Source organism: Gopherus evgoodei, chromosome 8 (assembly GCF_007399415.2).
Source record: "Gopherus evgoodei ecotype Sinaloan lineage chromosome 8, rGopEvg1_v1.p, whole genome shotgun sequence".
Taxonomy (NCBI): Eukaryota; Metazoa; Chordata; order Testudines; family Testudinidae; genus Gopherus; species Gopherus evgoodei.
In genome coordinates, this window is record NC_044329.1 from 82,589,043 (window position 1) to 82,614,511 (window position 25,469).

General features: G+C 42.0%; 1 pseudogene; it reads right to left on the reverse strand.

Moving 5' to 3' along the window:
- Window positions 1–594: 594 nt before the first annotated feature.
- Window positions 595–25,469, reverse strand: part of LOC115656205 — a 29,397-nt pseudogene continuing 4,522 nt past the window's right edge.

Below are 25,469 nucleotides of genomic sequence, written 5' to 3' on the forward strand. Positions count from 1 at the left end.
ATCCTGATAATAGTTAAAAGCCTGCATAACTCTCCTCCCACGAGTAAAGTTGTGCATGTACGTAAGCATTTGCAGGCTCAGGGCCAATAGAAGTATATATTTTTGTTTCCTACTTACTGTACATAACTGAAAGGATGTGAAGGATATGTATAAAAATGACAGATTACAGAGCTATCAATTTGTGTTATAAAATCTCAAGTTCCTGACAGCTAAGCAACTGGAAAACAAAAATAGAAAGACTTTGTTTTTGCTACTTTTTAAAAATAAAGCACTGAATACCTAAAGTTACAAAAATCTTGCAAGATAGATTGTAATTTATACTTGTGTCTTACTCTACTGAGTACATGCTTTTAAAGTCAGTATTTTGTCTATGTACATGTACTGTAACGTAGCATAAAGTCACTGAAAGCAAAACAGAAATACGCATAAATGCACATCTATTTTAAAGTCAATTGACTTAATTTTCAAAAGTATTACACAATTATTTAAGTCTTTCCTTATATATTTTAAAAATCACAAACAGAACAAATTAGGATAGATTCCTACTGAGCTTTCATCTTAAAATTAGTTCTATTACATTCTGATCTCAGGGTCTCACCTTCTGCTTTTCTTGTGTAAAGTGCAAGCAGTTAAACTTACAACTATTAATACAGCTGCTACACACCCAGCTACTATTAACACTATTGCCAAAACACTAATACCTTCATTGATAGCATCATCATTAGGAGCACCATCAGGCGAGGATTCCTTTGGAGTAACAAACAGAGCTACTTGTGCTATATTAGACACTTCTGAGGTCAGGGAGGCATTATCAACTGCACGTATTGCAAAGTAGATTATAGTGTCATTTTCTCTTGTGACATTTTCTGGTTTAAAATGAAATGATTCTTTGGTGCCGGCAGGTTTAGGTACCAGACCAGAGGTATTCACGGAAGTAGCATTCTCAAAGGTGTTTCTTAGGTCCAGAAGACTTTCACTCATTTTTATTATGTATCTGTCAGCTGGAAAAAGAGAGGAATACAAGTAAGAGTGTGTTAGTTGCCTGTTATACTATCTGTAAATGCCAGGATAGCACAGGATTTGTAGAACAGTTTTGTATCTTTATTAGATACTCCTGGGGGCAATTCTGTACCAAATAAATAAATAAATAAAATTGTGCACACAATATTCAAAAATCCTGCAAAATTCTGCATATTTTATTTGTCAGAATAACACAATATAATCATTCCAGTTTCAATTTTTTGGGTAATTTATTTTACAATGTCTGTCAGCGGGTATGTATATAATAATACAGACCAAACATGAAAGATTCTGGTAAATTTTTTTACAAATAGATTCCTTACTAGACTTATTAATACAGAATTTTTTGTAATTCATTTAAATTACAATACAGAACTGTATTTCCTGCACCTGTTAGCAGCAGTGCAAAAGCTTGGGGAATCAGGGGCAATGGAGGAGTTGAGGGAGAGGGAAGGAGCCTAGAAGTGAACGTAGAGGGAGTTGGGTGGGAGGTTTTTTTGGGGGGGATTACTAGGGAGTTGGGAAGCCTCCCCCATGCAGATCCTGGCTGACCCCAAGCCTCTTCTATTCAGTCAGGCTCATCTAACCCTGTTCCCGCAGCCTCCCAGTTCCAGGGGTCTCTGCAGGCCCCTTCTCCCCTCCCCAGTCCCAGTGCTATCACCCCATTAGCTCCTGAGCCCATGCCCCAGTCTGTCTCCCCCCACTAGCTATTCTGAACCCATCTCTGACCTCTCCCAGTCCAGTAGCCTTGTATGCCCCACTCTGTCCTAACCTGGCTCCATGGGCAGGGTGCTGTGATGAACTTCTATTCCTGGGGGAATTCGTCAGCACTGGGCATAGAATTTTGTATTTCCTGCATAAAATACATTTTGCCTAAGGTTTCGGAGTGGTAGCCTTGTTAGTCTACAGCAGTAAAAAGAACAGGAGTACTTGTGGCACCTTAGAGACTAACAAATGTATTTGAGCATAAGCTTGTGTGGGCTAAAGCTCACTTCATCAGATGCATGCAGTGGAAAATACAGTAGGAAGATATATATATATACAGAGAACATGAAAATTGGGTTTTGCTATACCAACTCTAATGAGACTAATTGATTAAGGTGGTATGGCAACATCGAGAGAGAGAGAGAGAGAGAGAGAGAGAGAGAATCTTCCTACTGTATTTTCCACTGGATGCATCTGATGAAGTGGGTTTTAGCTCACAAAAGCTTATGCTCAAATAAAGTTAGTCTCTAAGTGTGCCATAAGTACTCCTCGTTCATTTTGCCTAAGAAGTGATGCAATTTTTCATTTGCCCTCCAGAGGGCAATGTGGTGCCAAACAGCTGGCATGACACTGTTTGGCACCACAGCGGCCTCTGGTGGGAATAACGTGGCATTGCAGCACTTGTTAGGCACATGTTTTTTTCTGTGGGAAAATACAAAAGAATGTCAGAGGAATTCTGCGTGTTCGCAGATGCACAGAATTCCCGCAGGAGTAATCCTTCTAACTGAGGTTATTCTTCCATTGATGGCTTCTCTAGTTATACTGTTGTTATGATCAGGAGGAGTAGTGCAAAGTAGTCACATAGCAGAACCTAGACCAGTGCTTCGGGGATTTAATGGAGTTGTTGGTTTGTTCCCTGATGAGTTGATTGCCAAAAGTTGTAGGCATATGTAAAAATTTTAATCTGAAGCTGCTGTCCGTGCGATTGTAGGTTATCTATCTTAACCTCTCTGTGGCTTGTGCTGATGTGCTGACTATAACATAAGAGTCACATGACCTGGTTATAACATACTTAAAATGTGTATTATAGAGGAGATCTAGCTGTGTCCCCATAAATGGATTAAAGCCTTGGACTATCCATGGTGTAACCGGGTCCCCTGATTTATGTACAGTTGCAGTGTGCACAGGGGCTAAACTGGGGAACAGTCACTGGTGAGTATGTTTTTGATTTAATTTTGCCTTTGTAAGCTAGTATTGGTTGGCTGGTATAAAAGTTTTGCACTTCTGCTGTAAAAGTCTCAGGGTTTGGGAATATTACATGTTTCTCATACATTTTTTTTGAAGGATTAAAGGGGACTAATGTTAATATCATATTGACCAGGTAATTTATGGGGTTACACTGAGGCCTGGTCTACACTAGGAAAGTTTAGAGAGAAAATCTACTGGAGGCCAGGCCATAGTGATGGTGAAATTTTGCAGCTGGTGTAGGAGCAGGATTTATAATTGTACTATGAGAATTAATGTATGATTTGATTTCATCCTGCCAGCTGCCCTTTTTGAATAGCAGAAAGGAATGACCCTCTGGGACTATGGGATTCTGTTTCCCATATGCATTACAAATTGGGCCTTTTTAATTCTTTGTTTTAAGGTTTAGTTAGTAAGAGACAGGATCTTGTATTGTGTTAAGTAGATTAGAGGAACGTTGAAGGCCTGGGCCTCAGAGTGAATTGTTTTGTTATAAAACGTAGCAAGGTTTAATTTACAATGTCTTTTGCTCAATATAAAATACTCCTGTTTGTATTCTCAAAGGTCTCTGTAAAAGACTGTTTGTCTGAATGAGGCATGCATGCATCAGGAAAAGATAAGGTGTGAAGGCCACTGTTAACCAGATAGTTAAGAAAGGAGGAGTGAAGACACTTATTGATGCCAGAGAACTATCAACGCGCATCCATGGTTGAGGAGGGGCAGATTGACGACCCTGAGGTGGAGTCTGGCACCCCTAAAGACAATTGATTAAATCATATCCAGCACTGGATGACCCTCTCAGAGGTGTTTTTGGAATGTTTACATCAAAAGATAACACCAATTAAGGAGTACTGGTCATAAACTGACACAGCAAAATCCATTGACTTCAACAGAGAAAAAAGACTGTAAGAACACGGTTCTTTGCCAGAGGACTTTGGTTTTGTCTTGCCACTATTCCAGGAGCATCGGATTGCGACCGACAGAGCCTGGCTCCCCTTTGTGACCAATCTGGCTGCCCACTAGATTGATCCAGACTCTGGACTGGTAACTATAAACATAGACTGGAGGGACTGTGTGCATGGAGTGTGTGTGTGTGTGTGTGTGTGTGTGTGTGTGTGTGTGTGTGTGTGTGTGTGTGACTGAAAAGCATATGCTAACTCCTGTATTCTCAATAAATGTGGTGTGTTGCCTTCTCGCCTATAAAAGATCTCGCGTGCTTTGTTTAAGCATAACAATGGGAAAGACATAACTTTTGTCCTCTGCTTGGCTGGTTCATTGTATGTATTTCAGATAACTGACAATACTGCATCATTTCCAGCTGACTAAAAGAAAACTTCCAACTTACCTTGTCCCCTCATCCAAGTCATTCCCAGGAGCTGTCCAAGACAAGTGAATTTTATCTTCTTCAGACTGAGCCTCAAGGTCAGTAATTTACAGGGTGGGAACACATCAGTAGTTCCTCCTGGTGGAACATTCTCCACTACAAAGAACCTCCTGATGCAACTCTGTTGAAACTTCCTAGCTTCGCTTGAATTTCCTCATCACTAACTTCAGGTTTCGGTGCATTCATTTTGATTTCACCTGCCCCAAAGAAAAAAATTGCTCATGCTATTTGAACATTATAAAACTCTAAATCATAACACACTTTCTATTTGCATTCCTTCTCTTTTAACCTACTTTTTTTCTTTGGCTTATTCAAACATAGTGCAAAAATTAGTGAGGCTCAGACAGAAACAAAATGAACTTCAGGATCCTGAATCCTTGCACAAAACTAAGGCAGATCCCAAAAGCAAACCAGATTTCAGGGGCAGTTGAAAGTACCACAGTGCCTATTATCAGGTACGGTGATTAGGTATTAAGCAGGTGTCAGTGGGAAGTGCTGTGATAAGGTAGCTTCCACCTATCTCTTCCTAGTTATTGCAGGCAGCAGCAGAATTACAACCTCGTAGGCATTTCCTTACTTTTCTGGGTTTAAGTTGGACACATTTTTATGTAGACTTTTAAAATTCAGTATATTCTAAGTTTCTAGAAATACAGAAAATTCTATCTGTGCACACATGTACAAGAAAGAGAGGATATGAAATGCAAAAACCAACATCATCCACCATTAAGGTTGAGAAATCAGGCAGTCAAAAGTCAAGACATTCCAAAACCTAAGTTTTCTATCACTGTATTTTTTACAGTCATGTTGCACAATTTGTCTGGGTCTTTTGGTAATGGCAAAAGAACAGTAAGGTTTATATTAACAAGGAAAACAGGAGTAGGAAATACTGCACTGTGCAATGTAGCCAAGTGAACAGTGAGGTACAAATCTTAACTGTCGGAACGTTCCTGAGGTTTTTGCATGCCTTACAGCTAAAGCTTAAAGAGGGGTCCTTACTCAATAGAGCTGCCACTCTATGTACCTAGAATCAGATTAAATGACAAAGTCAGTTATTATTTTTGCCCCAAACCAAGTTCCATCTGCAGGGCCAACTGTTCTCTTCAAAGTAGGTCCCCAGTTACACCTGTACAATCCCACCGATGGCCATAGTGTTGTATAGATGTGAGCATGGTGTTTGGCCTGCAGACCCCAGTGACAATGCACAAACCAGAAAGAATACAACTTGATATTCAGAACCTAACCTGAGTCTGCAAGGCTGGGAATTAGAACAGCCGTGTTGCTAACCTCTAACTAGCACAAATTTGTTCTGGAGTGATTGAGACACGAGTGTAGAATTCGACAATGCTCATTTTACAAAGACACTTCAGAATAAAGCTATATTTGAATGATGAACTAATTGTATTTTTTGCACTTAATTTCCCTGGGGATTTGAGGTCAAAATAGAAATGCAAAAATAAGGGAAAGGAAAAAACGTACTAAGTCACAGCACACTCATAACAGACTCACTGTAAAAGTATAATTAACTGAGGCTTCATTCATTGATAAGGCTTAAGCAGTACAATCTTAATAGCAGCATTCATCCCTTTGGTTTCTAGAACTGAGAAACTTTAGCACACACATGGCTAATGGAAAGAGTCCTGAATAATGTGTCCAGAATACCCAACAGAAGAACAGAAAAAATGTGGATGCATTAAATTGATAACTTTAAACTTTCATAACTTTGAAACTGAAAGACGCATTACACACACACACACACACACACAGATTATTTTCTACTTCGTGAATGTTCCTTACCGTTTTCTATGTAGCCTGGTACATACAAGGCTCGACTCTGCCTACGGCCAAGTCTGACAGTCTGATTTCTCCCTTGACATGCACTTTTAAGTTGTATCTACCATTTCCATTGAAAGATGTAAAGTACCTTGAATAGATTCCATCATTCTTGATAATATCAGCACCTAGACATACAAATATATCCAAACAAGGTACCTTCTGTTAAGTAAGGACATTTGTTGCTATTCATTTCATAAACATACAATTGAGCCTACTCTTACTTCTATGAAATCAGTAAGAGTTTTGATATGGACCTAGGTGAAAACAGGATCGGTCCCATTGTGATGACATAAGCTCATTAAATATTTAACTGGAGAAAACATGTAGCATTAAAACATGTAGCTGTGTATTTATATATACATATACATGAGTTCAAACAGCGAGTATGGTTGAATCAGACCCAAAGACCCCTCTTCTTGTCCTATCCTGGCTGTTTTGCATCATGGGTAACAGCACAGTAGAGGAAGAAGGCTCTGCGCAGTCCACTACACATGCTCCTTCTTGGCACAGTTTCTCATCGCCTACTGTCTAGACACACACCAACATTGTAGCTGTGTCAGCATGTCAGGGCACACGTGCTCCACCACTTTAGACCCAACGCAGGGTTACTCCCTCTTGACCAGAGTCACAGTCTCCCCATATTTGCTACCCCTTAGTCTGTGCTCATGGCATAGCCATGTCTGAACCCTTAGTGATAAGCTTGGAAGTAGCATGCAGGGGCAGATTCTAAAAATGCATACCAGCAAAATGGGGATTGTAGCAAATTTCTAGACAAAATGTAAGGAGAACTGTTGTGAAGAGAAACCACTCAGCAGCATGGAAGGGGTTAAAGAGAACCTTTGGCCTAGCTAGCCCCGCCCTGTTATACCTGCCAAGGCAATGTCAGGCACTGGCAAGGGAGAGAAAAGGAGAGAGCCTGGCTCAGTTTGGGCTGACTAGTGAAGAGACAGGAGCTCGCTGCCTCCCTACCTGAGGGAAGGGCTCACTAGCTGCCAGCTGAGACAGCCACCAGAAACCAAGTACTGTCATTGCTGGCCAAAGGAAGCTGGAGAAAGAGGCTTAGGGAGCACAGGGACCTAAAAGGAACCCAGGGGAACAAATGCTCGGACACTTGAGGTGGTTCTGACCCCACTAAACTTATGACTGCCCTGCATAGAATGTTCTAGGGACTGCAGATCAAGAGACTGCAGCAGGATGGCCCCCAAGGTCCACAAAAGTGTGCTACTAGAGACAAGCCATCACAGGAACTGGGACTAAAGGGGGCCATGGCCCCAAACTGAAGGCAAAGCAGAAGGAATAGCCCAGTGCTGTGGACATAGATTTTGTGTTGGGATGTCCCCTACTCAGGGATTGACTACATAAGGCCTGCTTAAAGACTGAGGCATCTCAACCACAGAAGCATGGAGCAGGAAGTCAAGTATTCCAACCTCCAAACCCCAGTACAGAAACCTGTAATAAGATTACCTGAACCATTATCAAGGAGTTTGAGCTCCACTGCAGATCCAGTCTGTGGTTCAACAGTGGCCATCACGGTTGCACCAAGAACAGGCAAAAATCCGTGACTAACTTCTGCATAAATCACCATTGGATTAGGGAAGTTGTTTGTATCCTTATTCATGTGGGCTTTCACAGTCACTGGGAGGCACAGCCAAAGATGCTGCTCGAGAAGTTACTATCATTGATATGACTTGAGGGGCTATATGGTTATTCTGAATCCAATATAACCAATCTCCCACCTGCAAATCAAATATATGGCATATCAAAATACAATATAAGACTCCATTATTCTAAGGACAGCTTTGTGTTCCCTTAGCTAATTATGATCTTAGTTCAGGGGAGAGGCACAAAGGGCAGTTAGGGTATTTCTACAGGAGGCACAGGTAAGGGTAATTTGGGTACCTTACTCATGATTCTTTATGCTCTCAAATGTTTGGTTTCTTTTAAAAATTTAACCTTATATCTGAATTTGCTCAGTTTTAGTGGTGGAGGTTTGAGAATTATCACATTCTTCGAAGGATTTGAATCCTTATGATGTTGAAATGAACACTCTACTCATGGGGGAATTCTGTGCCAAAAATTTAAGAATTCTGCACCCAATATTTGAAAATTCTGCAAAATTCTGCATATTTTGTCAGATAGACACAATATAATCATGGCCAGTTTCAATTATTTTGGTATTTATTTTAAAAATATCTGTCAGTCAGTATGTCTGTAACAGACTGAAAAAGAAAGATTCTGGTATTTTTTTTTACAAAATAGATTCCTCACTAGGCATATTAATACAGAACGTTGTGTAATTCATTTAAATTACAATACAGAACTCTATTTCCTGCACCTGTCAGAAGCAGTGCAAAGGCTTGGGGAACAGAGGACCTGAGGGAGAGGGAAGGAACCTAGGAGTGACCTGGAGAGTATTGAGTGTGGGTGGGAGAAAGATTTTTTTGTGCAGGGTGAGGGGAGGATTGCTAGGCAGTTGGGAAGCCTTCCCATGCAAACCCTGGCTGACCCCAAGCCTCTCCCATTCCAGTCAGGCTCATCTGCCCCTGTTTCTGCACCCCTCCCATCCTCATGGGTCTCTGAAGCCCCCTTCCCATGCGCAAAGCTGTCCCCACTAGCTCCTGAGCCCATGCCCCAGTCTGTCCTCCATCCCACTAGCCATGCTGATCCCCTGTCTGTGACCCCCAGCAGTCCAATATGCTCCACTCTATCCTACACCTGGCTCTGTGGGCAGGGTGCTGTGATGAACTTCTACTCCTGAGGGAATTTGCAGCACTGGGCATAGAATTTTGTATTTTCCTGCATGAAGTACATTTTGCCTAAGAAGTGCTGCAGTTTCTTCCTTGTGCCCACCAAGGGCCGCTGGTGGGCAAGAGGCAGAAGGCAGCACTTAGGCAAAAATGTTTCTTATGCGGAAAATTTCGGAAAATACCAAATTATGTGAGACAGAGGAATTCTATGGCATCCGCATATACACGGAATTCCTCCAGGAGTATCCTTAACTTCACCTGAATTCAGTGTTTTGTTTAGGAATCTGTATACTTGGGACGTGTATAGTGCATAATAATAAATTTGGAGGAGCACAGTTAGATACCCAACTTCCATTGCAAGATAATGGAGTTGCCTCAAGGATAAAATCAGTCCATTATGGATTTGTGTTTAACTTCTAAATAGAGAAGGTGCATTTTAGTCTATGAAAATGTTAACATTTGGATAATAAAATCGTCTAGTCTTTACCTCTGCAGTGCCTGCTATATTCAGTCGAGCTGTTCGGAGGTTTAGATTACTAACTGTGAAGTTGACGTTCTATATTCTTTCCTTCGGGTCCCAGCAGTAAAATGTCTGGTGAAGATGTGCTTTGATCCCATGTAACTACAAAGAAGGTGTCATTTCCCACAGTGCTATCTACAGTCACTGTACCATTCATCCACTGCTTGACTGCAACACTCCGAGCTGTACTTTCAAGCTAGTAGACAAACAAAATATGTTTTATGGCTAGTTAGCAGATATAAACTTAAAATACCAGTAATTTCAGAGCGGTTCATTTTCCTCTACAGGGGCAAACAAATCAATATTTGTTTATTCAGAGGGCACCTTGACTGCTGGTGAATTACTCGTCCACTGCTGGAAGTAGGGAACAGAGGAGGATTAATGCTGTAAACAGGCCTTTGGCACCACGATGAGCAGGTCTCTGCTGTTCTATTGCAGAACTCAAGGCTGGGCAAAGGCAGCAGAAGCCTTCTGCTACTGTACCTCCACACCTGAGGAACTAGCAGGAGCGCAAGGGCCTTTTGGACTAGCCATTGAAGGGGAGTGGAATGATGAAGCTCTGAGCAAATTTTCGGTAATGCCCATTTGCAGAGTAGAATTACTTAAGAATGTGAAACTTTAATAACCAACCGTCTCCTCCCACGGCTATATGTGATAGTTATCAAATCACTTCTGTGCAGAAGGTTAGTGCTACGTTTCCTCTGCCGTTCTCAGCCTGCTTCCAGAAAGACCACACAATGAGAAGCCATACAACCACAGGTAGGGACAACAGAAAAGCAATGAGAGACACAGACAGAAATAATAAAAACACAGCAAGGAGAGAAACAAGATTTCCTTTACCAACACTGGTGTTACACAGTGATTGTGTGGGTCATCAGAAATTACAGAGGAGCTACCAACAGGAGTTTTAAAGTGGCCCACTGGACTACCAGGCTGCAAGTAGATTTGGCTCACTTCTGTTTTATGAATTACAAAAACTACAAAAAAAAGTATATTTTAATAAAACATTTTTCTGTTTAGGATAAAAATGGGATACTAGATACTGGATGGCAATTTCAAAGGTCACTTGGGCGGACATTTGAGGGTTAGGTGCTCAGATGGTACTACAGTGATGAGATTTGTATAAATGCTTAGAAAGTGTGGTAAAATCCAAAACAATAAGAAACATTTTGCTTTCTTTCTCTTGAAGAGATGTGATAGTGGAGCTACAAAACAAAAAATCTATAATAATGGGGATTTCAACTATCTCCATATGGATTAGGAACATGTCACCTCAGGATGGGATACAGATATAATTTCTGGACACCATTAATGATTGGTTTTTGGAGCACCTAGTCAGGAACCCAGAAAGGGAGATTCATTTCTTAATTTAGTCCTAAGTGGCACACAGGGTCTGGTCCAAGAGGTGAAGATAGATGAATAGCACTAATAATATAATTAAATTTAACATCCTAGTAGGGAGAAAGGTACCAAAGAAACCACCAAATCATCGTTTAACTTCAAAAAGGGGAAACAACAAAAAATGAGGAGGCTAGTTAAATGTAATTAAAAGGAACAGTCTCAAGAGTGAAATGCCTCCAAACTGCATGGAAACTTTTAAAAAACATATCATAGAATCTCAGGGTTGGAAGGAACCTCAAGAGGTCATCTAGTCCAACCCCTTGCTGAAAGCAGGACCAATCCCCAGACAGATTTTTACCCCCGCTCCCTAAATATCCCTCTCAAGGATTGAACTCACAACCCTGGTTTAACAGGTCAATGCTGAAACCACTGAGCTATAATAGAGGCTCAAACTATCTGCATACCCCCGAATAATAATAATAAAAAAATCAGGAAGAGGACCAAAACAATGCCACCAGTTTAAACAGCAGAGTAAATGGGATAGGGTAGAGTCAAAAAGAGAAGTTTAAAAACTGGAAGTCAAATCCTACTAAGGAAAATAGAAAGGAACAAACTCTGGCAACTCAAGTATAAAAGTTTAATTAGGCCAAGAAAGATTTGAAGAAACTAGCAAAAGAGACAAAAGAGCCACTGGACGACTGAGGTGCTAAAGGAGCACTCGAGGACAACAAGGCCATTGCGGAGAAGCTAAATGATTCTTGCATTCGTCTTCATTCACCACTGAGGATGTGAGGGAGAATCTCACACCTGAAGCAATGCTTTTTAGGTGACAAATCTGAGGAACTATCCCATATTGAGATCCTGGCAGTAAGCCTAACTTCAGTACCAGGCACACTGATTGAAACAATAATAAAGAACAGAATTGTCAGGCTGGAGGAAAGAGAAAAGGAGGGGCCTGGCTCTGTTCGGGGCTGACTGGTGAAGAGGCAAAAGCTGGCTGCCTCTCTACTTCAGGGGAAGGATCACCTGTCTGCAAGTGAAGGCAGCCACTACGAAACAAGCACTGTCTCCTTGGCTAAAGGATACTGTGGAAGAAGCTTAGGCACACCCAGCCCTACAAAATAACCAGTACCTTGTGGGAGCCTAATCCTACCAAACTTATGGCTGCCCTGCCTGGAGGAACTAGGGCTGCAACAGGATGCTGCCCAAGGTCCATGAGAGGCCACTAATAGAGACAAGCCACCACAGGAACTTGGACTATAGGGGTCACGCCCAAAACCGAAGGGAAAGCAGTAGGAAGTAGCCTAGGGCAATGGATGTAGAATCCTTGCTCGGAAATCCCCTTCTCAGGGTTGAGTACACAGGGCCCTGAACTGGGATCCTGTGGAGTGGGAGGGCCTGGGATACCCTACCCCTCCCTCCCTGTTTTTAAAGACCAAGCAGGGGCCAGAAGTCAAGCACTCCAGTTACTAGATTGCCTGGCCCTCCAAGGCCCTGTTACAGTAGCGTACATGGACTTTAGAAAGCCTTGACAATAGTGGTGCTGGAACACTTTTTATAGTGGGGGTACTGAAAGCCAGCAAAACTGTAAAGCAGTGCTTCCCCAAACTTTTTACCTCACGCCCCCCCTCACTAAATTGGGTGACTGGGCACAAAATGGCAGATGAAATTCAATGTTGATAAATGCAAAGTAATTCACACTGGAAAACAAAATTCCAACTGTACATACAAATTATCTGTTACCACTCAAGAAAGAGATCTTGGAGTCATTATAGATAGTTCACTGAAAACATCTGCTCAATGCTCAGCAATGGTAAAAACAGTATGACCACAATTGATACTGCATGGTAGCTCCATCTCAAATACTGCATTGCTGGTAGCTCCATCTCAAAAAAGATCTATTAAAATTGGAAAATGTAAAAATAAGGGCCAACAATATTGATTAAGGGTATGCAACAGCTTCCATTGAGGAAGGACTAAAAAGACTGGGGACCATTCATCTTAGAAAAGAGATGACTAAGAGGGGACATGACAGATCTATACAATCATGAATGTTGTGTGTGATGGAGTGTCCACCCTACACATGCCTGGATATAGTTAAGGTGGCCACATGGGCTAATTAATAGCCTGGGCTGCACATGGAGAGGGAGCAAGGGATCAGAGTAGGTTTGGCCAACCTATGGCTCCAAAGCCACATGTGGTTCTTCAGAAGTTAATATGCAGCTCCTTGTATAGGCACTGACTCCAGTGCTGGAGCTACAGGTGCCAACTTTCCAACGTGCCAGGAGGGTGCTCACTGCTCAACCCTTTGCTCTGCCACAGGTCTTGCCCCCACTCCACCCCTTCCCACCCCCTCCCCCTCAGCCTGCAATGTGTTTGGGACTACAGAGTGTAATCTACAGTTACTCCCTGGGAGGAGGGGAGTTTGAGCTGGCAAACCCAGAGAACAGGTGAAGCCAGAAAGGTAAGAAAGTCTCAGGGGAAAAGCTACAAGGTACAGGACAGAGCAGACCTTGACTGCTGACCAGAGGGTTCCTGACTCACCAGCGGATAGCAGAGTGCTTGGGACAGTTTGTCCTGAAAGACTTTGATACCCTGGAAAAGGAGGACCATAGTGACTTTGCTGGAGGGCCAACTCACAAAGAGGAAGCTGCAGCTCCTGGAGGAAGAGGGGCCTCAGAGTGAGAGAGGATGATGGGTGGAGAGATGGTCAGAGGAGGTTACAGCACCTAGCAGGAGCTAATCCCCAGAATGGCTAGAAGGAGGCGCGCCCCTAGTGGTTAAGAGGACTCATCTCAATATGTGGAAAGTGAATAAGAAGTGTTATTACCCCTTCACATATACAAGAACCAGGTGTCACAAAATGATGTCACAGCAGGTTTAAAACAACCTAAGGATCTACTTCTTCACACAACTTGCAGTCAACCTGTGGAACCTGTTGCCAGAGGATGTTGTGAAGGCCAAAATTATAACTGGGTACCAAAAGGAATTAGATAAATTCATGGAGGATAGGTCCATCAATGGCTACTTGCCAAGATGGGCAGGGATACAACTCACGATGCAGGTGTCACTAAAGGTCTGACTGCCAGAAGCTGGACCTGGACACAGGGAATGAATCAGTTGATAAATTGCCCTGTTCTATTCATCCCTCTGAAGCATCTGGTGCTGGTCACTGTTGGAAGACAGGATACTGGGTTAGATGGACCATTGGTCTCTCCCAGTATGGCTATTTTTATGTTCTTAACAAGACCTGTATACTTTGCAGAGAAGCTAAGTAGTCCACGGACAACACTATGTTAGTTGCTGGGCATGATTCGATAAAGTGCAAAACTGGGTCCATAGCAGAGATTTAACAAAGTGAGGGATGAGTTGTTAAGTTACAGAGAGCAGAACCCAAGACCTGTGATGGAAATAGGAGGAGGGGAAAACTCAGTACTACTAGCCTCAATTATTCTGAAGAAATTGTTGCTGAGTTCAGATAGATCCTGAGAAGTGCCAGGAATGCTGGGAATTCGCAATGTTATCTATTGTGTAGAAGAGAAGCAGTCAGGGTATTTTCTTGTTTATTGATACTGGTATTAAGTAAGATGCTCTGAAAGACAAGATGACTTGTTTACAGCATTTCATACAGGAGTGGCTGAATGTTCTGTGGTAGTTCTGCCTACCTCTGTCTATAAGTCTCTTTGCATTAGCTAATCATGAGAAATTTAATTTTCTTTGTTTCCCTGACTTTCATTCATTGCTAAGATAACAGACCACAAAAATTCCTATGGCTATTTCCAAATATCACTTTATACTTCAATTTTAAGATCAGTCACTGGCAGTGCAATAGTTAAGATTACTGACTACTAAAATTACTCTAATTAATCATTAACTCATTAATAATGTGGAAAAAAAAGATTTGAAACTCAGACCTGAATAGACTGTTCAGAATATTTCCACTTCCTGATGAAATTCCACTGAATGCATCATTAGGCCATTGGAGTCAACTGTATCTGTGGCATAAAACTTTAAGCCTCCTGAAATGTTGATTGTTAAAATAATCAGAATAGTCATTTACGGTAAAATAGTAGGTTTTTGTTATGTGCCTTATGCTAGTTTGGCTGTTGCTATAGGCACAATGTTAATCTGATAAATTAATTTTGTTCCTTTATTATCCTTTGTTCAAGGGGCAGTGCAGGGAGGAACCCCTGGGGAATCAATTAATACAAACACCCAGAGAGTTCCTGCAGAAAGCAAGTCTGACCTGGAAATGATCCCAGCTGGTTCACATTTTAACTCCACTTAGCTTGGTCTGACTAAGATTGTCACTGTAGCACTTCATCAAGTACAGTGTTCACTCAATGGCTGTTCTTGGTAAGTCTGGACTTTGAGCCATGCAGTACCCTTAAAGTGCAATTCTGCTCTGAAAAAACACCTCTGTAAAAGTAACATTGTGACATTCTGTGATTATTGCTTCTCAATGAGTCAGATCAAATCTGCTAGTTTACAGATATGAAGTTTGGGTCTCTTTCTCATATGGGCTGAGCACCCAGAACCCAATGGGAACTTCTGCTGCTCAGTGTCTTTGGAAATCAAGTAAGGACAGGTAAGGATAAACAATTGGTCCCAATATTATTATGTTTATTCAGGTGAAAACAAGCATTCTGTAAATATGACTGGAATTAAGTGACTAAGTTTACTTTCTTTTCATATTATATGTTGTAAACCACGCTAGTTCTACATTTTATGCTTCAGGTATGCAAGTCAAAAGCTGGGTTAGTTTAGAAAGTTACTCACCTGTCATATTTGAAAATTGTTCTAGTTCTGAAGCAGCACTTGGCCCCAAGGCAATGGTGTGAATGATCGATCCACTGTTTTTCACCTCTGTAAGGCACCTGCTCATACTCCCATCCTCTCCATCTGTCAGCAGTACAATTTCAGAACCATAGAGATTAGTGTATTTTTGTTTAATCACCTGAATTGAAAAGAGAATATCAGGTGTTAGCAATAGGACTTCGTTGGTAAATGTTAGCTGCCCTAGCACAGTAGTGTCTATGTCAAGGGAAATTATTATAAGTGTAAGACAAAATCCTTTCCTTACAAGTGTGAATTGTGCTGCAAGTGGAGACTGTGTTATGTGGCAATGGCTGAATTGAAGGTGTCTGAATTAACCTGCCTGTACAGAGCAGGATGGTTCAGGGGAGAGGTGTCTAAGGGTAGCATATTCCTTACATCTCTTCCAAGAAGCTGTAATGGTGCGCCCCCACTCCAGGGTCCTGCAGCCAATGACAGAATATGCACAGGGCATCTTCCAGAAGCCTGATATGTCCCTCAAGGCTATGGAAAGCTACCTTGAACACACTTCTGTTTTGGGTAGTGGCTTGAGAAATCACAGCCTACCATGATGCCATTTTTATGTAACCACGTTTCAGAATGAAACCATGATTAAACCATAGAATGCTAGAAGATTAAGGTTGAACAGAGATCTCATGAAGTCATTCTAGTCCAACACTCTGCTCAAAGCAGGACTAACCCCAACTAAATCATTCCAGGCAGGGCTTTGTCAAGCCAGACCTTAAAAACCATTAAGGATGGAGATTCTACCACCTACCTCGGTAACCCATTCCAGTGTTTCACCACTCTCCTAATGAAATAGTTTTTCCTAATATCCAACCTAGAACTCCTCCACTGCAAGTTGAGACCACTTCTCCTTGTTCTGTCATCTGCCACCACTGAGAACAGCCTAACTCCATCCTCTTTGGAACCCCCTTTCAGGTAGCTGAAGGCTGTTATCAAATCCCACCTTACTTGTCTCTTCTGCAGATTCAATAAGCCCAGTTCCCTCAGCCTCTCCTCGTAAGTCATGTGTCCCAGCCCCTAATAATTTTCATTGCCCTCTGCTGGACTCGCTTCAATTTGTCCATATCTTTTCTGTATCAGGGGGCCCAAAACTAGATGCAATACTCCAGATGTGGCCTCACCAATGCCGAATAGAGAGGAATAATCATTTCCCTCAATCTGCTGGTAATGTTCCTACTAATTCAGCCCAATATGCCGTTAGCCTTCTTGGCAATAAAAGCACACTGTTGACTCACATTCAGCTTCTCATCCACTGTAATACCCCAGGTCCTTTTCTGCAGAACTGCCGCTTAGCCAGTCGATCCCCAGCCTGTAGCAGTGCATGAGATTCTTCCACCCTAAGTGAAGGATCTGCACTTGTCCTTGTTGAACCTCATCAGATTTCTTTTGGCCCAATCCACCAATTTGCCTAGGACACTCTGGACCCTATTCCTACCCCCCAGTGTATCTACCCCTTCCCCCCAACTTAGTGTCATCTGCGAACTAACCAATGTTGAAATAAACAAAATTTAGAATGTCTTATAAGATTTTATATGATTTTGATCTTCTGCAAGATGCCTTGAGATTCCTGCAAAGCATTCTTGTAAGGTTGTCTCTTTGCAATCTTAATTTTTTTTGTAGTATAAACATGACAGGGCCTTGTTAATTTCTTAGGCCCTGCACCTGCTTTTGGTGAACTGAATAGATTGAGCTTCCTAAGTCTCTCACTATAAAGCACATTTTCCAAATCTTTAGTTGTTCTTGTGGCTCTTTTCTGAACCCCTGCCAGTTTCCCCAACATCCTTTCTGAAGTGTGGACACCAGAACCTGTCCCCAGAGTCCAGTAAATAGTCTCAGTACTTCTGTACTCAGAGGTGAAATCACCTCCCTACCAGGGCTGGCTCTGGCTTTTTTGCCGCCCCAAGCAAAAAAAAAAAAAAAAAAAGTGGGGGGGCCCGCTGGAATGGCAAAGCAGGGGAAAAAAAATCCTGTGGCGCAGCTGGAGGAGAAAAGCTGGGGGAAAAAACCAGCATGGCTGGAACGGCAAAACAGGGAGAAAAAAAAAACCAAAACAAAATGCGGAAGCAGCCGGAGCCAGGGTGCAAGGGGGATTCCCTGTACTGCGATGTGCCCTGGTTAGGGAGGGGAGGGGGAGGAGGGCAGGGGGGGAGAGAGAGAAGGGGAGCGGCCCGGACTTCAGCAGGGCACTCGCCACGCAGCCCTCCCACTGCGCTGCCTGCCAGGAGGGTTCTGCGCCTCTCCGGTTGGTGGGGAGGGAAGGACGCGGGCTGCCCTGCTGAGTTTTGCTGCAGGGCGCTCCCCTCTTCCACGCCACTGCCCCTATAGGGCGGCTGGATCGGCAAACCAAAAAAAAAATGTGGCCATGCACCCTAGGATTGGGTGGAATGCCGCCCATAGAATCTGCCGCCCCAAGCACGATCTTCCTCATGTTCCATTTCAGAGTCACTGCATTCCAGGACACTTTCACCCCAATGTTTTCCTTCACCTCAAATCCTTTGCGTACTCCTTCGCAGATGTTAGTTCCTCCGCTAGCTGTTGTGGGCAGGTATGTGATAAGGTCCTGGCGTACATTCTCAGTGACTATTTGTTGTAGATTAATTTTAATTTGTGCTGTAGAATCGAATGTGACAATTCCAATCCAGGAACCCATTTCGATAATCTGTAGCAGGAATATCTCTGCAGCTTGGTAGAGACGTTTATGCGGTTATTCTGCAGGTGAAGAAAGGGACGTACTTAGAACTATCAAGGCTTTTCAAGAGAGATAGCAAAATGCAAATGCAAGAATACAGCAATTACCAATGTTCAGTTTGTACAGATACATTGAAATGTACCTGCCATGGAGTAGATGAGAGATTTGGAGGGAAAATATGGGTGGTTTTCCCAATTTTCCAACATCTGACTACCCCAGCTACCCTACATATCACCCTGGCATATATTTCCAAACCAGTGGTGATGTGTGCCATGTTCGGCTATTATGAAGAGTATCTGCATACTGAAACCGCAGGAGATATATAACAGTGTCAGCTAATAATGTGATCTCATGCTCACAAATAAGATTGTGTCACATAATTTATTTAGATAAAATGGCTGCAGCCTCAGAGGACAGTACTCAACCTACCTATGCTTTGGAATAGCCCCTCTATTTCACAGGCACCTGGCACTTTGAAAATATGTTAAGTTTAGTGAAAGAATTTATTTTAAATGTAAATATTTTGAACAGATTGCTGAAAATCAGCTGAGAAAGTTTAACCTTGAGAGGTTTTCTCTCTATATAAAACTAGCTGTCATTATCTTGATCTTTCCTATATTAAGGTTAGGGGATGGGCCGATTTCTATCTTTTTATCTCTGGAAATCTAGGTGCAGATCTTAATTAACTAGTTTGTCTCTAAATAGCTTTGGGGTGAATTTGATGCTAACGACAGTAAAATATTCATAGTACTAGTTTACATAAGCTTTTCGAGACTTCCTCGTTTACTGTACTTCCACAGCTGCTATTCCAATCTGAAATCTCTCCAGAGGAAGGAATGCCAGCTGTGTCAAAAATGTTGGTTGTTTGATGAGGACAGAAAATCATTAGAGAACAGCACACTCATTTCACTTGTGATCCAGAATTTCAAGTATTATCTCTAGATTGGTGCATTTACATCCTGGGCCTCTCAGTCCCCAATTGGGTGGTTTCATAGTATGTTGCCAAGTATCTGAGGGCTAGCCGTGTTAGTCTGTATCCACAAAAACAATGAGGAGTCCGGTGGCATCTTAAAGGCTAACAGATTTATTTGGGCATAAGCTTTCGTGGGTAAAAACTCCCACTTTTGCAGATGCATAGAGTGAAAATTATAAGTTGCAGACATAAACATACTGACACATGAAGAGAAGAGAGTTACATTACAAGTGGAGACCCAGTGTTGACAAGGCCAAGCCAGCCAGGGTGGATGTGGTCCACTCCCAATAACTGAAAAGTTGCAATCTTTCAATTTTAAAAGTAGTCATTCTTAAAAAAACCTTCAAAAACAGACTTCAAAGCAAAACTGCAGAGCTACAATTCATTTGCAAATTTAACACCATTAATTTGGGCTTGAATAGGAACAGGGAGTGGCTGACTGACTACAAAAGCAGTTTTCCCCTCTCTTGGTATTGACACCTCCTCATTGATTACTGGGAGTGGACCACATACACCATGATTGAATTGGCTTTGTCAACAATGGTTCTCCACTTATAAAGGTAATTTCTCCCTTCCCATTTCTCTTCATGTGTCAGTATATTTATGCCTGCATCTGTAATTTCACTCCATGCATCTGAAGAAGTGAGGTTTTTTACCCAGGAAAGCTTATGCCCAAATAAATTGTTGGTCTTTAAGGTGCCACCAGACTCCTCGTTGTTTTCATAGCATGTGTCATGCATGACAGACATTTATCACATCATAACATCACTAGATAATTTGAGGAAATTGTCAATCTTTTCTAAACATCAGTCCCAGGAATGGAATTGTACTGGTGTGGCATGTTAGGAAGAAGGAGCATTGGCAGAGCAACATAGGGGAAGCTTACACAGGGTATAGCTGCACTATACGTTTTCAGCTAGTGTTTAGTGCTTTACTTTCAAGAGCACTGAATTCCATACTGCTCAACTGTAGCTCATCACAAGATGCACACTTACTTGAGATCCATATCTTTCTTTGTCATAAATTAAATAACGTCATTATTTGATATTGACAAATACTGAACCACAAAACTGAAATCATATAAAACATTATATAGTACTCTGTAGGCCAAAGAAATAGCCATATGGCCATTTTAAGCACCCTCCTGTACATTTTGGTGGAATTCGTTATTGTGGATCTTCATCAAATATATTAAGAGACCTGTTCAACCTGTTTTAGCCTCATAAATTATGTTTCTGAGAGAGAAGATAAATCCCATGCACCATCCTTGGCAAATTTTTCTAATAGACTTTATCGAAACATCATCATTTGACTCCTCAGTGGAGTTGTGTTGATGGCTGAACTGAAGACCTCAAATATTTTTTTTAAATAAAGCTATATTAATACACTTATACTTCATAATAATATATGTGGAATACATGCCAGTATAGTACTGTTTTAACCTGCATGAGTTGGCGTACTAATGTTATTCCTTGTTGGTAAAATTTTGAGTGACTAGGCAGGTCATTCCAAGCAGCATTCATAAAACCTTTCTACCACACGAATATATATTCAGTATGACAGAAAAAAGTATTTTTGAATGTTTTAGAGAGGTTTCAATTATTTGATGTTGAGGCTATTTTTACCCCTGCACCTGTGAAGCCAGGTACCTTGTTATCATTATTCAATCTATACAGGGCTCATAAAGACTTATAAAAATTACACACTTTTTTCCCAGGCATAAATATACTACAATTTTAAAGCAAGATGTCTGGGGCCTCCCTAGGGCATAAAAGGGTGTCGTACTCCTCACTGGGATGCTGAAGACCTTCTCTTCCATTATATACTGGTGGGAAGATCCTATTTCTAGCCCTGAAGGTCTGTGAGATAACACACTTCAAAACTGTAATATTTTGAGAACAGATGTTGTCATTGGCTCAGGGTTGAATGTTTGAAACAAATAAATAAGCGATGAAGAAATATATTGAGGAAAGAATACAACAGAGGTTCATATAAAAAAGCTCTTGGAAGCTAGGTAGTGGTTTGGACTGTAAGAATAAAGCTGGGGAGATGGATTTATGGGCAGGATAAATAAACTACAGAGATGTGACAAGTTTATCACATGACTCTCACTTCTACATGTTATGACATTTATACATATGAACACATAGCTTATTCCGGGAGATTATGTTGGATTTATTGTAAGAATGATTAATTTGAGGCCTGAAACAGATTGAGTCTCTTTAAGGACTCATGTCACCTACAGGGACCTCTGCAAGATAAGAATTATGCTAAATAGCACAAGTTTTAATTTTAAAAAGTCTCACTCTGCTTATCTAGCATCACTTTATGACAGCCCAAATTCTTGACTCATTAGGATGAATGATTATGAGGGGAAGTATTTCATTTTTATTTGCTATACCACACTGACTTTCATATTTATTTTGAAAATAATTTGTGAGTCGCATAGCATGAAACGTGCATGCATGATATATTTTCTGTTTTGGGCAGGGGTGAAAGCAAACAGGTACGGGACAGGACGGCATACTGGTAAAAAGTGGCTGCCAGTACCGGCCCATACCCAGCTGACTTCAAAGCGCTGCCCCAGCAGCAGCGCTTTAACATGGCTGCCTCTCTTGCGTCTCCCATCGGCGGCCCTGCTGGGTCCCTACCGGCAGGGCCGCCGACAAGCGGGGCAAAAGAAACAGCTGCCCCGGGGCCAGCGATTTAAAAGGGCCAGGCCTCTGGCCACCTCTGCCTGAGCCCTTTAACCGCAGCTGGAGCCCTGGGCGGAGCGGGCCAGGCAGCACAAATGGGCTGTCTGGGCACGCTGACCCCCCAGTCCCTCCCCTTCTGCCCAAGGCACCAGCCCCCGTAAGTCCTGTGTTTTACTTTCACCCCCGGTTTTGGGGAACTACAGTAGTTTTGACATTCTGGAGCTGAAGCTAAAAAAGAGCAGTAGTTATATTTTGTAAGGAAAGAGAGACTAAGTCTGGCATATCATTTTTAGCAATTTGATGTGTTTCCTTTTATCAATCCCTAAATATCTATAATGGGAAAAATAATGGCATCAATTTTTCCAAAATAATAAACATCATTACTGAAATGTTAACTGAAGAAAATATTGTAATATATACACCACATTGTTTTATAACTGCCTGTTTCTAAGCATTTCTGTTAAAAAGAGAGAGAGAGAGAGAGAGACATATATATGTTAGTACTTACCCCAGCCATGCTCCCAGAAACATCAAGTGCTAGACAGACTACTCTGTCTTTGGTCTGCAGCAATGAGAAGGAGGTCTCAAATGGAGGACGTGCGCTATTTATTGGAGAGGTGTTATTGAAGTCAGAAGAGTTCATAATTACTTCCCAGGTGCTGTGGTAGTTACACATTTTGTTCTGCATATTTGTAGCGTTTTCATTATGAGTACTTTGATCACAGAACTCAACCACCTTAAAAAAAAGGCAAATTGGAAGAGAAGAAAAATTATTGAAAAAAGCAAGCGTACACCTGTAGTAGCAAATTGCATTCTACTATTGTTCTATTGCTCATGATAACCATAAATACAGAAATTCTTTGCCCACTCTAAAGGCTACAGACCATATAATCTGTCTATGTCCTGTGCCCTGGAGGAAGGCAAAGAAGTATGTTCTTAAAGAATCTGTCTCAGGGTTTACACTGAGCACAGCACTGCAGCTCAAGTGGCCATACCCACATTTGCTTTAGTCCAGCTTGTGTAGCTACAGATAGCAATGAAGATTTGGCAGCCTGGGCTTCAGCATGTCTTTATAAGCTCACCCAGAACCCTGGATATATACTCACATTGCCAGCCTGCACGGTGTCCATTCCATCATGCCTTTGCTGCTATTTTTAGCCACACTATCTAGATTTTAAATTAGCCCACAGATGCCTACCTGAGCTTCCGTCATACTTCTGATTCAGCTGTAGACATGCAATGTGTCTACTTACCCGGTGTTGTGAGGATGTCCAAGCAGTGCAGACATCATCAATAAAGTTCACAGATATGTAGTTACTATGGTGTCCCAGTACTTTGATGCATAAGGAACCCAACTTGCCTGGGACTCAACATACTCTACCAGTGGAAGATCATGCAGGAATGGAAAAATTTGCAAACAGAAACTCTCTGCTCTTCCTGACTGTCAGGAATACCTTTAAAGAGGATGAACAGCTCGCTGCCCTCTTATTAGTCCCAGCAGAGCAGAATTTATCTCACAGAATATTTTCGAAGCTCCAGAAGTAAGGTGCTGAGCATCTCTAGCAAGTTGCTGAGCATCTCTAGCAAGTTGCTGAGCATATTCAATTTCCATTTATTTTAGTGGAGTTGAAAATGCTTAGCACTTCATGGGAGCCCTGTCACAAAAGGATAAGCCCCATCAGTGTTGTAACAGAATATGCCCCCCTGTCTGGGTAACTTTATTTTTACCTGATTCAAAAGGGAGCAAAATTAGCCACAATCTTGGGTTATTTCCATACACCTATGATGGGACAGATACACCCCACACTGGCAATGAAAGGGTTAATGAGAGCCTGTGGACCCAATTGGCCCCCCGCACTATACGAACAGCAAACAGGCATAGAGAGGAAGCTAAAAAGAAACTTAGGTAAACTCAGGGCTCCCCAGGAAGGAAAGCAGAGGGGAAGGTTTTTTTGGGCAGAGTGATGGGTGGAAAGAAGTTTGGAACTGTGAGTAAAGAAAAATACCCCCTGCTTGATTCCTGCTGTCCTCATAGTAACAGGACTTTATGTATATTCTTTGTAAATCAACAGGAAGCATCAAAGAAATACTTCTTTCCATATCAGCTTCTCCTAATGGAAACAACCTAAAACACCCCAAATATTGGCTATCCAACTGGGCAAAAGGCAGTAACAATACTTACAGAAGGGAGGCTTTGCATGTACATTATAGATGCTGGGGCATTTTGTGTTTTATCTGGTACAAATTTACATCCAGCTTCATACAGCTTTGTCTGTTGATCATATTTGCATTTTCTTGTCGTGCTCTGGACTATGTATTTACCAGTCACACTAGCTGAACACCTAAAGGGGAGGAAAGATAGTAAGAGGCTTAGCTAATAAGCCACATATAATCAACAAATAACAATCTGTTATTTATTATTTGAATCATGAAAGGCCCAGAGTCTCCAGTCAGCACTGGGATTGTATTGTACTAGCAATCGCACACACACAAATATAGACACTATCTCTGCCCCCCAAAAGTTTACAATCCAATTCACAAATGGTCAGAATAATAAAATACTGGTAGACTTTTTTTTCAGAGACATCCTCAAGTAATTTAGTATAGGCTGTGAATCAAAAACCCTCTACGTGATGAGAAACAATATAAGTGCCTCCACTCTTCCATCAATATACCTCAATCCAGACTTGAAGAACACACTCCGGAGGTGAACTGGTATTACATTCTCCATGGCAATTCAATCACTGTATCTGTGACAGAGATCTAGGAGCCTAGAGCTGACCCAAACTCAAGTTACTAGCCATTCCCCCTGGGAGTGGACTTAACTGAGGGCAAGTCTACACTACAGCATTACATCTACACAGATGCACACTGTAGCATGTCTGATGAATACACGTTATGTGGAGGGAGCGCACTCTCCCATTGGCATAATTACTTCCTCTCAGTGAGAAGTGGAAGGTATGTGAACAAGAGAGCATCTCCTGTCAACATAGCATTGGTATGAAGACTGTGAAGCTTATGCTGCTTGTGGGATGGGGGCTTTCTTGACTTCGGCTGTAGTGTAGACCTGCCCTGAAAGATGGGTGTTTAATGCTCTAATTAGACATGGGGCTGATGTGCTAATGAGAGCAATCAACCCATCAGCTGGGAGCAGTTAAGAGACAGGAAGGAAATGCATGAGGGAGGATGCCAGGAGATATAGGGGCTCACCATGAGGAGATCTTTCCCTCTGCCACCTCAGAGAGTGGGCTATGAGGAACTCTCGTATGTTGCTGCCCAAGGCTGTACTGATGAACTGGTGGAGTGGACCTAATAAATAACACACTGATGCTTATAAACCTGGAAAGTGTCCAGCCACTTTGTAGTGGTTGAAGTGTGGAGCAGGGAGCCCTGTCACAGTCTCCTTCAATGGTGACTGCCACTTAGAGTGCCAATTGGACAGAAAATACCAATTCGTTTCACCGTGGTCAACAA